Source organism: Somniosus microcephalus, unplaced genomic scaffold (assembly GCF_052327205.1).
Source record: "Somniosus microcephalus isolate GS21.2 unplaced genomic scaffold, FLI_Smic_1.0 unresolved_chr2, whole genome shotgun sequence".
NCBI lineage: Eukaryota > Metazoa > Chordata > Chondrichthyes > Squaliformes > Somniosidae > Somniosus > Somniosus microcephalus.
Genome location: NW_028225180.1, coordinates 23,301,019 through 23,312,939, shown reverse-complemented (window position 1 = coordinate 23,312,939; position 11,921 = coordinate 23,301,019). Strand labels below are relative to the sequence as shown.

Genomic DNA, 11,921 nt, shown 5'->3' with positions numbered 1-11,921 from the left:
CCGTGATGCGATGTGGGAACCGACGCGAAACATCTGGCTGCTTCCTGGTGGCTGATAAGCTGGCATGAGGCGGACCATGGCTCCGTTGGTGTTGACAGGAAATCCCCTGGCACTCGCAGCGGCTGACCATAAACAAGCTCTGCCACGGAAGCGTGAAGACCTTCTTTGGGGGCTGTGCGAAGGCCCAACATGACCCATGGTAGCTTGTCTGCCCATCCAGCGTCTTGGAGGCTGGCCCTCAGTGCGGCCTTAAGCGATCTGTGAAAACGTTCGCACAGACCGTTCACTTGTGGGTGGTAGGCTGTGGTGCGGTGTAACTTGACACCGAGTCCTTGAGCCACCGCATTCCAGAGCTCAGAGGAAAACTGCGGGCCCCAGTCCGAAGAGATGTCAGCAGGCACTCCAAAACGGGTGACCCATGAAGGCCACGTCCGCCGAAGTAGTAGGTGACAGGGGAACCGCCTCTGGCCATCTGGTGGTGCGATCTACTATGGTCAGGATGTGCGTCAAACCATGGGAAGGTGGAAGTGGTCCTACCAGGTCCACATTGACGTGGTCAAACCGTCACTCAGGAACTGCAAAGGTGGCCAATGAAGCCTTGATGTGGCGCTGAACCTTGGCCTTTTGGAATACCACGCAGGTGTTAGCCCAGTCGCGGACATCTTTATGCATGCCCCCACAAACGAACTTAGAAGACATTAGCTACTGAGACGCCTTCATTCCCGGGTGTGACAACCCATGTACGGCGTCAAACACCTTGCGGCGCCAGGCGACCGGCACAATAGGGCGAGGGTCCCGAACAGAGACGTCACACAGCAACGTGGTACCAGCCGAGTGGAACCTGACGTCGGCCAACTGGAGGCAAGTGGTGTTGGTGTGGTAAGCCTGCACTTCTGGGTCTGAGACTTGGTCTGCTGCCATGAGGACGTAGTCGATGCCCAGCTGGACCGCATGCACGTTCACGCGGGAAAGGCAATCTGCCACCAGGTTGTCTTTACCGGCCACGTGCTGAATGTCTGTGGTAAATTCAGAGATGCATGTCAGCTGACGTTGTTGTCGAGATGACCACGGTTCGGCGGTCTTGGCCATGGCAAACGTCAGTGGCTTGTGGTCGACGAAGGCTGTGAAAGGACGTCCTTCCAACAAGAACCGGAAATGGCGGATGGCCAGAATAAGGGCCAGTAGCTCCCTGTCGAAAGTACTGTACGCCCGCTCGTTACGCCGCAGTTGTCAGCTGAAGAATGCCAACGGCTGCCACGTCCCGTTCACCCACTGCTCCTGAACGGTGCCGATTGTGTAATCTGATGCGTCGGTGGTGAGGGCGATGGTGGCTCCTGGTAGCGGGTGTGCCAACATGGTCACGTGGGCTAAGGCATGCTTGGTGTTGATGAATGCCCGGTCCATGTCAACCATCCAGCTTACCAGATCCTTGCCAGACTTGCCCTTGAGGGCCTCGTACAGGGGCTGCATGAATAGTGCTGCCTTAGGCACGAAACGGTGGTAAAAGTTTACCATGCCGAGGAATTCCTGTAGGGCCTTTGTGTTCTGCGGGCGTGGAAAGGAGGTCACCGCCTCTACCTTTGCTTGCAAAGGAACCGCTCCCTCTGAGGTAATGCGATGTCCCAGGAAATCGATTTGGTGCAGACCAAACTGACACTTGGCTGGGTTGATAATCAGGCCATGTTGGCTGAGGTGTCGAAAGAGGATGCGGAGGTGAGAGATGTGTTCCTCCTTATTTGGACTGGCAATGAGAATGTCGTCTAAGTAGACGAAGAGGAACTTGAGGTCCCGCAGCATGGAGTCCATGGGTGCTGGAATGCATGGGCGGCGTTCTTCAACCCAAACGGCATCCTTAAAAATTCAAAGAGAGCGAAAGGGGTGATGACTGCGGTCTTCTGGACGTCTTGCGTGTGCACCGGGACCTGGTGGTACCCCGGACAAGGTCAACCTTGGGAAAAACGGTGTTTCCTGCCAAATGGGCAGAGAAATCTTGGATGTGGGGGATCGGGTGTCGATCAGGAGTGGTGGCATCGTTTAGGCACCAATAGTCGCTGCAGGGCTGCCATCCACCGCCATGTTTCAGTACGATGTGAAGAGGCAAAGACCAGGGACTATTCTACATGCGAATAATCCCTAAATGCTCCATCGTTGCGAACCCCGCCTTCGCGACCGCTAGCTTGCCAGGTTCGAGGCGTCGGGCCCGCGCATTGACCGGGGTGCCGGTGGTGCTGATGTGGTGTTCCACACCATGTTTTGTGGCCGTGGAGGAGAACGTGGGCCTGGTCAGGTCTGGAAATTCGCCCAGCAGGTGAGCGAACTCATCCGGAGTCGGGAAAGCGCAGGAGACGGTGCGTGACATGGTGTTACTACGGTGGCAAGGGATAGAGTGAAACGTGGCCGCGTTGATCAGCCGCCAGTTCCTTACATCGACCAGGAGGCCGTTGGCGCACAGGAAATCTGCACCGAGAATGGCTTGCGAAACCTTGGCCGTAACGAATTCCCAGAAAAACCGTTGGCTGCCGAAACACACCTGGACCCACCGTCTACCGAAGGTCTGAATAGCACCGCCATTAATCGCTTCGAGGGGGAGGCCGTGCTTCCCAGCCTGTACATCAAGAGCTGACGCGGGTAGAATGCTGTACTGCGCCTCGGTGTCGCACAGGAACCGACGCCAGAGATGGCATCTGTGATGAAGAGCAGCTTGCCTGCATTGCCGATTGCCATCGCGGCCGCGGTGCGCCCGTTAGAACCGTTCTTCATTGGATGGAGTTGTTGTTTTTTTTTGAGAGAAGCTGCAGGGATGGTGGCAACATCTCGTCTTCGCGGCAAACCGTGCGTGGTAGAAGCACAGCCCCACGGGCTGAGGAGCTGGGGCGGCGGCTGTGGGGATGGGCGCCTTGTGGCAGCGCAGTGCTGTTGCGTAACTGCGAATATTTTGTCTGCTTCAGCAGCGAGCATTGCGCAGTCTTCGACCTCGGATCTCGCCAAGGCCGCTTGCACCTGCTCCAATAATTGGCTGAGGAATAAGTCTCTGAAGAGAAAGCATTGCGGTTCGGAGCTGAGGAGTGTGAGCATCTGTCTCAACAGCTCGGAAGGTTTGGAGTCCCTGATCCCGGGCATAGCGAGCAGACGCCGGGCGTGCTCCGATTTCGTGAGCCCGAAAACCTGTAGCAACCGCGCCTTGAGGGTCTCATACTTGCGGTCAGTAGGTGGATTCTCGAGAAGACTGATGATCCACGAGGCAGCAGAGTCGTCGAGAGTGGAGACCACGTATAAGTATCGGGTCTGATCGCAACGATGCCTCTCAGGGCGAACTGGGCTTCAACTTGGATGAACCACGAGGTCGCTTGTTGCTCCCAGAACTGCGGTGCTTCAACAAAATGGCGTTTGCCTCCATGCTGTGTTCCTTTCGCGAAATCCGTTCACAAAAGTCATGGTCACCAATGTAGGAATGGCCAAATTCCTATCTAGAGATTGAGTCCAATGCAGGCAATCAATCAAAAAGGTTTTTAATGTCAAACGAATGAGTTTAAACAGATTGATGCAAGAGAACTATGAATACAGGTCTGAAGCACCACGAGGACTACCAGGGCGGTCCTGTGGATGGCATCATGATGTCATCACATTTTTCCCACCTTTGGGTGATCACATGATTAGCAGCATGACATCATCATGTTTGCTTGCGCTCTTAAAAGGACCATGTTCTGTACATGCAAACAGTATATACAATGGTACAGATTCAGCCTGTAGTTAACACATCACTAAAGGGAATTATGTACAGTTGTTTGGAGTTGCTCAGTGGCTTTGCCACACTGCGAATTAACAAATTTGCATAGGCACCAATGAGATTTGAGCTCACGACCCCTGATTTACAAGACCAGTGCTCTAACCCCTGAGCTATGGAGCCACATGCATTGGGTTGCTTTTCATTCCAGTTAGTGCTGTGCGTTTGAAGAATGAGGCAAGGCGCAGTTCACCACTCAGATTGTGTCTCATCCCCCGATACCTGCCTCAGGCTCTTCAATAGTCACCTCTCAACTACAATAGAGCAACTTTCACGTACTAAAACATCCCAAGGCAACTCAGTTACACTCTATCCCTCTCTGCCTCCTTTCTTCTATATTTCTCCCTCTTTGTGTCTCTACCACTCTCTCTCTATCTTTCTGTCACTCCCTTTCTACCTATTTCTCTTTTTCTCTGTCACTCTCTCACTTTCTCTCTATCTCTCCCCTTCGCCCTTCCTCAGTCTCATTGCTCTTCCTCCATCCGCCGTTCTCTCATCTATTCTCTCGCACTTTCCCATTCTCTGGCTCCCTTCGCACCTCTCTCCTTCCCTCCCCCCTTCTAACTCTGTCACTCCCTCTTCCCTCTAATCTCCTTCCCTCTTCTCTCCCTTCGTCTCTCCTGTTTCCCCTCTCTCATTTCCACCTCCTCCACCTGCCTCTCTCTCCCCTTCCCCTCGCTCTAATCTCACCTTCCCGCTCTCGGCATCCTCCCTCTCCAACTCCCACTTCCATCCATCCGCCTCTCTCTCTCCCTTTCCCCTCATTCTCTTCTCTCCCTCTCTCCTCTTTTCACGCTGTCTTACCGCCTCCCATTTCCCCTCTTTATCTCCTTCCCTTTTCTCTCTCCCCCACACACTCTCTCCCTTTTGCCTCTTCTCTCCCCATCCTCCTTCTACTCTCCCCAAGAGGAAAAGACAGAGTGAGAGGGGGAAAGAGAGAGTAGGAGGAAGGGAAGTGGTGAGAGAGAGGGGGTGAATGGGAGGTGAGAGAGAGAGGCAAAGAGGGGTAATTGAACTGAAAGAGAGTCTGTTCTTGTGTTGGCCTCAGAGCTTTTTCATACTTATAAGTAAACATGCTGTGAATTAACAAATTTGCAGAGGCCCCAGTGAAATTTGAATTCACAACCCCTGGTTTACAAGACCAGTGCTCTAACCCCTGAGCTATGGAGCCACCTGCACTGGAGTGTTTCTCATTCCAGTTAGTGCTGTGTGTTTGACGAATGAGGCAGGGCACAGTTCACCACTCAGATTGTGTCTCATCCCCCGATACCTGCCTCAGGCTCTTCAATAGTCACCTCTCAACAACAATAGAGCAACTTTCACGTACTAAAACGTCCCAAGGCAACTCAGTTACACTCTCTCTCTCTCTCAGTCTCTCTGCCTCCTTCTTTCTATATTTCTCCCTCTTTGTGTCTCTACCACTCTCTCTCTATCTTTCTGTCACTCTCTGTCCCTTTCTAGCTCTTTCTCTTTTTCTCTGTGGCGCTCTCACTTTCTCTCTCTTTCTCTCTCCCTCTCTGTTACTTTTACTCTCTCTCCCCTTCGCCCTTTCTCAGTCTCATTGCTCTTCCTCCATCCGCCCTTCTCTCATCTATTCTCTCACACTCTCCACTTTCCCGCTCTCTCCCCTTCTCACTCTGTCTCTTGCCCCCTTCCACCTCTCTCCTTCTGTAGGGGGGCATCTTTTAACTGGTTTACGGTAATTTGCCTGGTCAGGCAGCTTTGCCCGCACCCTGACCAATTCCAACCTTTTACCTGGTTTACGGTAATTTACCTGGTCAGCAGCCTTTGCCTGCTACCCTTAAACCAATTCAAACAGCGGTTTCGAATCGCTACCCCACCTTCCAGTTCTGACTGAAGGACTTATAATTAATGATATATTAAAAGCAGACAACTGGTCTGGGTGTGAGAAAGTCAAACTTTATTAACCTAAAGAAACTGTAATCAAATTTAAACTATACCACATGAACACAGTAATTACAGTAACATTGCTTAAATGGGGGAAGGCAGACAGCAAAAACGAGGGATTGATGGCTACAATGTTGATTAAACAATCTTAGCACTTTCCCCGAAATCACCCCCCCCTAACTCCTGACTAGGTGGCCTTGCTGAGGAGTCAGAAACCCTGCTCACCTGTGGTCCAGCGAAGTAAGAGAGAGAGATAGCTTCTCAGGAGCTATCTTTTATATACTGCCAACTCCTGTTTGGCGCTGAAAAGGTCTGTGTGCAAAATTCACGCCCAAAAGTTCCAATACACAAAAGAAAGCCATGACTGGCTGATTCAAAGTGAGCGATTTAATGTGTCTGCACTCTGGGGCCGAAGTGTACCCGCCCACATCCGGAGTTCACCTGGGCTAAAACAAAAGGGAATCCAACTGCCTTATTGTTTAGAATTGGGTGATTCAAAAACCCATTCATTCCTGAACTGTTGCATATCAAAAGTCCTTTTTCCTGAGCTTAGATGTATCTATTGTGTGTAAGTGCTTTGAATGGGTTTGGATTTCTGTGTAAATAGAAGCCAATTCTTCTGCTGTTTCGGTTCAAGTGGGCTAATCCCTGAAGTAAATCAACATCCTGCAGTTTCATATAAACAAACCTTGCCTCTCCACAAAAGGGAAACTCCCTGGTTTGATTGACAGGTCTTTCACACAGACACATTACAAGCTGTACAAGCTGCTTTTCCAAGCCGCACTGTTCTTGGCCAATGCGTTCTGACGGCCATTTGAAAACCTTTTTATGATTCACCAGGCTCAAGGGCACAAATTCAAATCAAATGTACTGTCTTAATGTGTGTGAATATTTCCACAGAACTCCTCGATTCCGGTGTTGTCCACGTGCTGTCCATCTCAGAGCAGTCTTTCGTGGCTCTGAGTATGCTTCAAAAACATTGATCCAACCCAGAGGCAATTCAAAACACATAATTCTTCAGCCACGATGTGGACCAATATTTCCCGATCTTCAAGGAAAATAGGGGAATTTTGCGAACCCCTACACTTCCCCTCTCTCCTTCCCTTCATTTTTCTCTTCCCTCCCCTCCTAACTTTGTCACTCTCTCTTGCCTCTATCTCCTTCCCTCCCTTCCCACTTTGTCTCCCCTGTTTCCCCTCTCTCATTTCCCCCTCCTCCATCTGCCTCCTTCTCCCCTTCCCCTCGCTCTATCTCACCTTGCCGCTCTCGGCATCCCCCCTCTCCAACTCCCACCTCTCTCTCCCTTTCCCCTCGTTCTCCTCCCTCTTCTTTCTTTTCTCTTCTTACGCTGTCTTACCGCTTTCTGCCTCCCTCCTTCCAGCTGTCCACTTCCCCTCTCTCTATCTCTTTCCCTTCACCTCTTCTCTCCCCATCCTCCTCCTTCTACTCTTCCCAAGAGGAAAGGACAGTGTGAGAGAGGAAAGGGGAGAGATGTGGTGAGAGAGAGGCAGGCAAAGACGGGAGTGCAGGGGAATTGAACGGAAGGAGGGAGAGAGATGGGGAAGGGAGAAAGAGCCTGTTCTCGTGTTGGTCTCGGCGCTGTTTCATACTTAAAAGTAAACATGCTGTGAATTAACAAATTTGCAGAGGCACCAGTGAGATTTGAACTCACGACATCTTGGTTTAAACAAGACTACTGCTCTAACCCCTGAGCTATGGAGCCACCTGCATTGGATTGTTTCTCATTCCAGTTAGTGCTGTGTGTTTGAAGAATGAGGCAGGGCGCAGTTCACCACTCAGATTGTGTCTCATCCCCCAATACCTGCCTCAGTCTCTTCAATAGTCACCTCTCAACAACAACAGAGCAACTTTCACGTACTAAAACGTCCCAAGGCAACTCAGTTACACTCTATCTCTCTCTCAGTCTCTCTGCCTCCTTCTTTCTATATTTCTCCCTCTTTGTGTCTTTACCACTCTCTCTCTATCTTTCTGTCACCCCCTTTCTATCTCTCTCTTTCTCTCTCACTCACTTTCCCTCTCTCTATTTCTCTTTCTCTCTCTCACTTTCGCTACCTTCTCTCTCTTTCTCTCTCCCTCTCTCCACTTTGCTTCCCTCTTTCTCTCCCATTCCGCCTCTCTCCTTTCATCTCTCCATCTCCTTCCCTGTCTCCCCTTTCCCCACAGTCTCTCTCCCTTTCCCCACACTCTCTCTCCTTCCCCTCTCTCTATCCCTTTCCCCACACTCTCTCACTTTCCCCTCTCTCTATCCCTTTCCCCACATTCTCTCCCCTTCCCCTCTCTCTAACCCTTTCCCCACACTCTCTCTCCTTCCCCTCTCTCTATCCCTTTCCCCACACTCTCTCTCCTTCCCCTCTCTATCCCTTTCCCCACACTCTCTCTCCTTCCCCTCTCTCTATCCCTTTCCCCACATTCTCTCCCCTTCGCCTCTCTCTATCCCTTTCCCCACACTCTCTCCTTCCCCTCTCTCTATCCCTTTCCCCACACTCTCTCTCCTTCCCCTCTCTCTATCACTTTCCCCACACTCTCTCTCCTTCCCCTCTCTCTATCCCTTTCCCCACACTCTCTCTCCTTCCCCTCTCTCTATCCCTTTCCCCACACTCTCTCTCCTTCCCCTCTCTCTATCCCTTTCCCCACACTCTCTCTCCTTCCCCTCTCTCTAACCCTTTCCCCACAGTCTCTCTCCTTCCCTTTCCCCACACTCTCTCTCCTTCCCCTCTCTCTATCCCTTTCCCCACAGTCTCTCTCCTTCCCTTTCCCCACACTCTCTCTCTAGCCCTTCCCCACACTCTCTCCCCTTCCCCTCTCTCTATCCCTTTCCCCACACTCTCTCTCCTTCCCCTCTCTCTATCCCTTTCCCCACACTCTCTCCCCTTCCCCTCACTCTACCCCTTTCCCCACATTCTCTCTCCTTCCCCTCTCTCTATCTCTTTCCCCACACTCTCTCTCCTTCCCCTCTCTCTATCCCTTTCCCCACACTCTCTCTCCTTCCCCTCTCTCTATCCCTTTCCCCACACTCTCTCCCCTTCCCCTCTCTCTATCCCTTTCCCCACATTCTCTCCCCTTCCCCTCTCTCTACCCCTTTCCCCACACTCTCTCTCCTTCCCCTCTCTCTATCCCTTTCCCCACACTCTCTCCCCTTCCCCTCTCTCTATCCCCACACTCTCCCCCCTTCCCCTCTCTCTATCCCTTTCCCCACATTCTCTCTCCTTCCCCTCTCTCTATCCCTTTCCCCACACTCTCCTTCCCCTCTCTCTATCCCTTTCCCCACACTCTCTCCTTCCCCTCTCTCTATCCCTTTCCCCAGACTCTCTCTCCTTCCCCTCTCTCTATCCCTTTCCCCACACTCTCTCTCCTTCCCCTCTCTCTATCCCTTTCCCCAGACTCTCTCTCCTTCCCCTCTTTCTATCCCTTTCCCCACACTCTCTCTCCTTCCCCTCTCTCTATCCCTTTCCCCACACTCTCTCTCCTTCCCCTCTCTCTATCCCTTTCCCCACACTCTCTCTCCTTCCCCTCTCTCTATCCCTTTCCCCACACTCTCTCTCCTTCCCCTCTCTCTATCCCTTTCCCCACACTCTCTCTCCTTCCCCTCTCTCTATCCCTTTCCCCACAGTCTCACTCCTTCCCTTTCCCCACACTCTCTCTCTATCCCTTTCCCCACACTCTCTCCCCTTCCCCTCTCTCTATCCCTTTCCCCACACTCTCTCTCCTTCCCCTCTCTCTATCCCTTTCCCCACACTCTCTCCCCTTCCCCTCTCTCTATCCCTTTCCCCACACTCTCTCTCCTTCCCCTCTCTCTATCCCTTTCCCCACACTCTCCTTCCCCTCTCAATATCCCTTTCCCCACACTCTCTCTCCTTCCCCTCTCTCTATCCCTTTCCCCACACTCTCTCTCCTTCCCCTCTCTCTATCCCTTTCCCCACACTCTCTCTCCTTCCCCTCTCTCTATCCCTTTCCCCACACTCTCTCTCCTTCCCCTCTCTCTATCCCTTTCCCCACAGTCTCACTCCTTCCCTTTCCCCACACTCTCTCTCTATCCCTTTCCCCACACTCTCTCCCCTTCCCCTCTCTCTATCCCTTTCCCCACACTCTCTCTCCTTCCCCTCTCTCTATCCCTTTCCCCACACTCTCTCCCCTTCCCCTCTCTCTATCCCTTTCCCCACACTCTCTCTCCTTCCCCTCTCTCTATCCCTTTCCCCACACTCTCCTTCCCCTCTCAATATCCCTTTCCCCACACTCTCTCCTTCCCCTCTCTCTATCCCTTTCCCCAGACTCTCTCTCCTTCCCCTCTCTCTATCCCTTTCCCCACACTCTCTCTCCTTCCCCTCTCTCTATCCCTTTCCCCACACTCTCTCTCCTTCCCCTCTCTCTATCCCTTCCCCAGACTCTTTCTCCTTCCCCCCTTTCCCCACACTCTCTCTCCTTCCCCTCTCTCTATCCCTTCCCCAGACTCTCTCTCCTTCCCCTCTCTCTATCCCTTTCCCCACACTCTCTCCCCTTCCCCTCTCTCTATCCCTTTCCCCACACTCTCTCTCCTTCCCCTCTCTCTATCCCTTTCCCCACACTCTCCTTCCCCTCTCAATATCCCTTTCCCCACACTCTCTCCTTCCCCTCTCTCTATCCCTTTCCCCAGACTCTCTCTCCTTCCCCTCTCTCTATCCCTTTCCCCACACTCTCTCTCCTTCCCCTCTCCCCACACTCTCTCTCCTTCCCCTCTCTCTATCCCTTCCCCAGACTCTTTCTCCTCTTTCTATCCCTTTCCCCACACACTCTCTCCTTTCCCTCTCTCTATCCCTTTCCCCACACTCTCTCTCCTTCCCCTCTCCCCACACTCTCTCTCCTTCCCCTCTCTCTATCCCTTTCCCCACACTCTCTCCCCTTCCTCTCTCTCTCCCCCATTCCCCTTTTCTCTCTATCCCCACACTCTCCTTCCCCTCTCTCTATCCCTTTCCCCAGACTCTCTCTCCTTCCCCTCTCTCTATCCCTTTCCCCACACTCTCTCTCCTTCCCCTCTCCCCACACTCTCTCTCCTTCCCCTCTCTCTATCCCTTCCCCAGACTCTTTCTCCTTCCCCTCTTTCTATCCCTTTCCCCACACACTCTCTCCTTTCCCTCTCTCTATCCCTTTCCCCACACTCTCTCTCCTTCCCCTCTCCCCACACTCTCTCTCCTTCCCCTCTCTCTATCCCTTTCCCCACACTCTCTCTCCATCCCTTTCCCCACACTCTCTCCCCTTCCCCATCATCTCTCTATCTCTCTTTCCCCACACACTCTCTCCTTCCCTTCATTCATCCCTTTCCCCACACTCTCTCTATCCCTTTCCCCACACTCTCTCCCGTTCCCCTCTCTCCATCCCTTTCCCCACATTCTCCCCCTCCCCACACTCTCTCTCCTTCCCTTCTCTCTATCCCTTTCCCCACACTCTATCCCCTTCCCCTCTCTCTATCCCCACACTCTCTCTCCTTCCCCTCTCTCTATCTCTGGCCCTCTCTGCACTTCACCCACAGTCTCTCTCCTTCCCTTTACTCTCCCTCTCCCCATCCGCTTTCTTGTCTCCCCAAGAGGAAAGGACAGAGTGGGAGGGAGAAGGGTAGAGAGAGGAGGTGAAGAAGGTGAGAGAGAGAGGGGAATGTTTCGAGAGAGGCTGAAGGGGAGAACAGGGGATTTGAATGGAAGGAGAGGGGGAGGGGAGTGAGAGTTTTTTCTTGGGATCGTCTCTGAACTGTTTCATACTTAAAAGAAAACATGTGGTGGATTAAGGGCGAGTTCAGAAACAGAAACTAACTTTGCATAGGCCCCAGTGAGATTTGAACTCACGACTCCTGGTTTGCAAGACCAGTGCTCTAACCCCTGAGCTATGGAGCCACTGATACTGTCTTACTCTCATTCCTGTTAGTGCAACACAACATGGCTGATTACCTGACCATGGTAGAGGATAGCAAACTGAGAAAAACCTTGACAATGTACAGACTTAGTGAACATAGCCTGGCGATCGAAAAAGGTAGACACAGGCAGACCCGACTACCAAGAGAGGACAGGATATGTTCTCATTGCAGTCAGGGTGTGGTGGAGACAGAGATGCACTTCCTCACAGCTTGTAGAAAACATCAGGGCATAAGGGAGAATTTCTACCCAAAATTCACAAAAATATGCCCGGAATTCAGAAATTTGAATGATGACCAAAAACTCCCATACCTATTAGCAGCACACTA

At 52.1% G+C, this 11,921-nt stretch overlaps 3 non-coding genes across 3 annotated transcripts; all 3 read right to left on the bottom strand.

The window, feature by feature from the left end:
* Positions 1–3,834: 3,834 nt before the first annotated feature.
* trnat-ugu (transfer RNA threonine (anticodon UGU)) lies at positions 3,835–3,907 on the bottom strand. The gene has a single exon. It is a non-coding gene; the product is annotated as a tRNA-Thr (tRNA).
* Positions 3,908–4,882: 975 nt separating this feature from the next.
* Positions 4,883–4,955, bottom strand: trnat-ugu (transfer RNA threonine (anticodon UGU)). The gene has a single exon. It is a non-coding gene; the product is annotated as a tRNA-Thr (tRNA).
* Positions 4,956–11,501: 6,546 nt separating this feature from the next.
* trnaa-ugc (transfer RNA alanine (anticodon UGC)) lies at positions 11,502–11,574 on the bottom strand. The gene has a single exon. It is a non-coding gene; the product is annotated as a tRNA-Ala (tRNA).
* Positions 11,575–11,921: the final 347 nt, after the last annotated feature.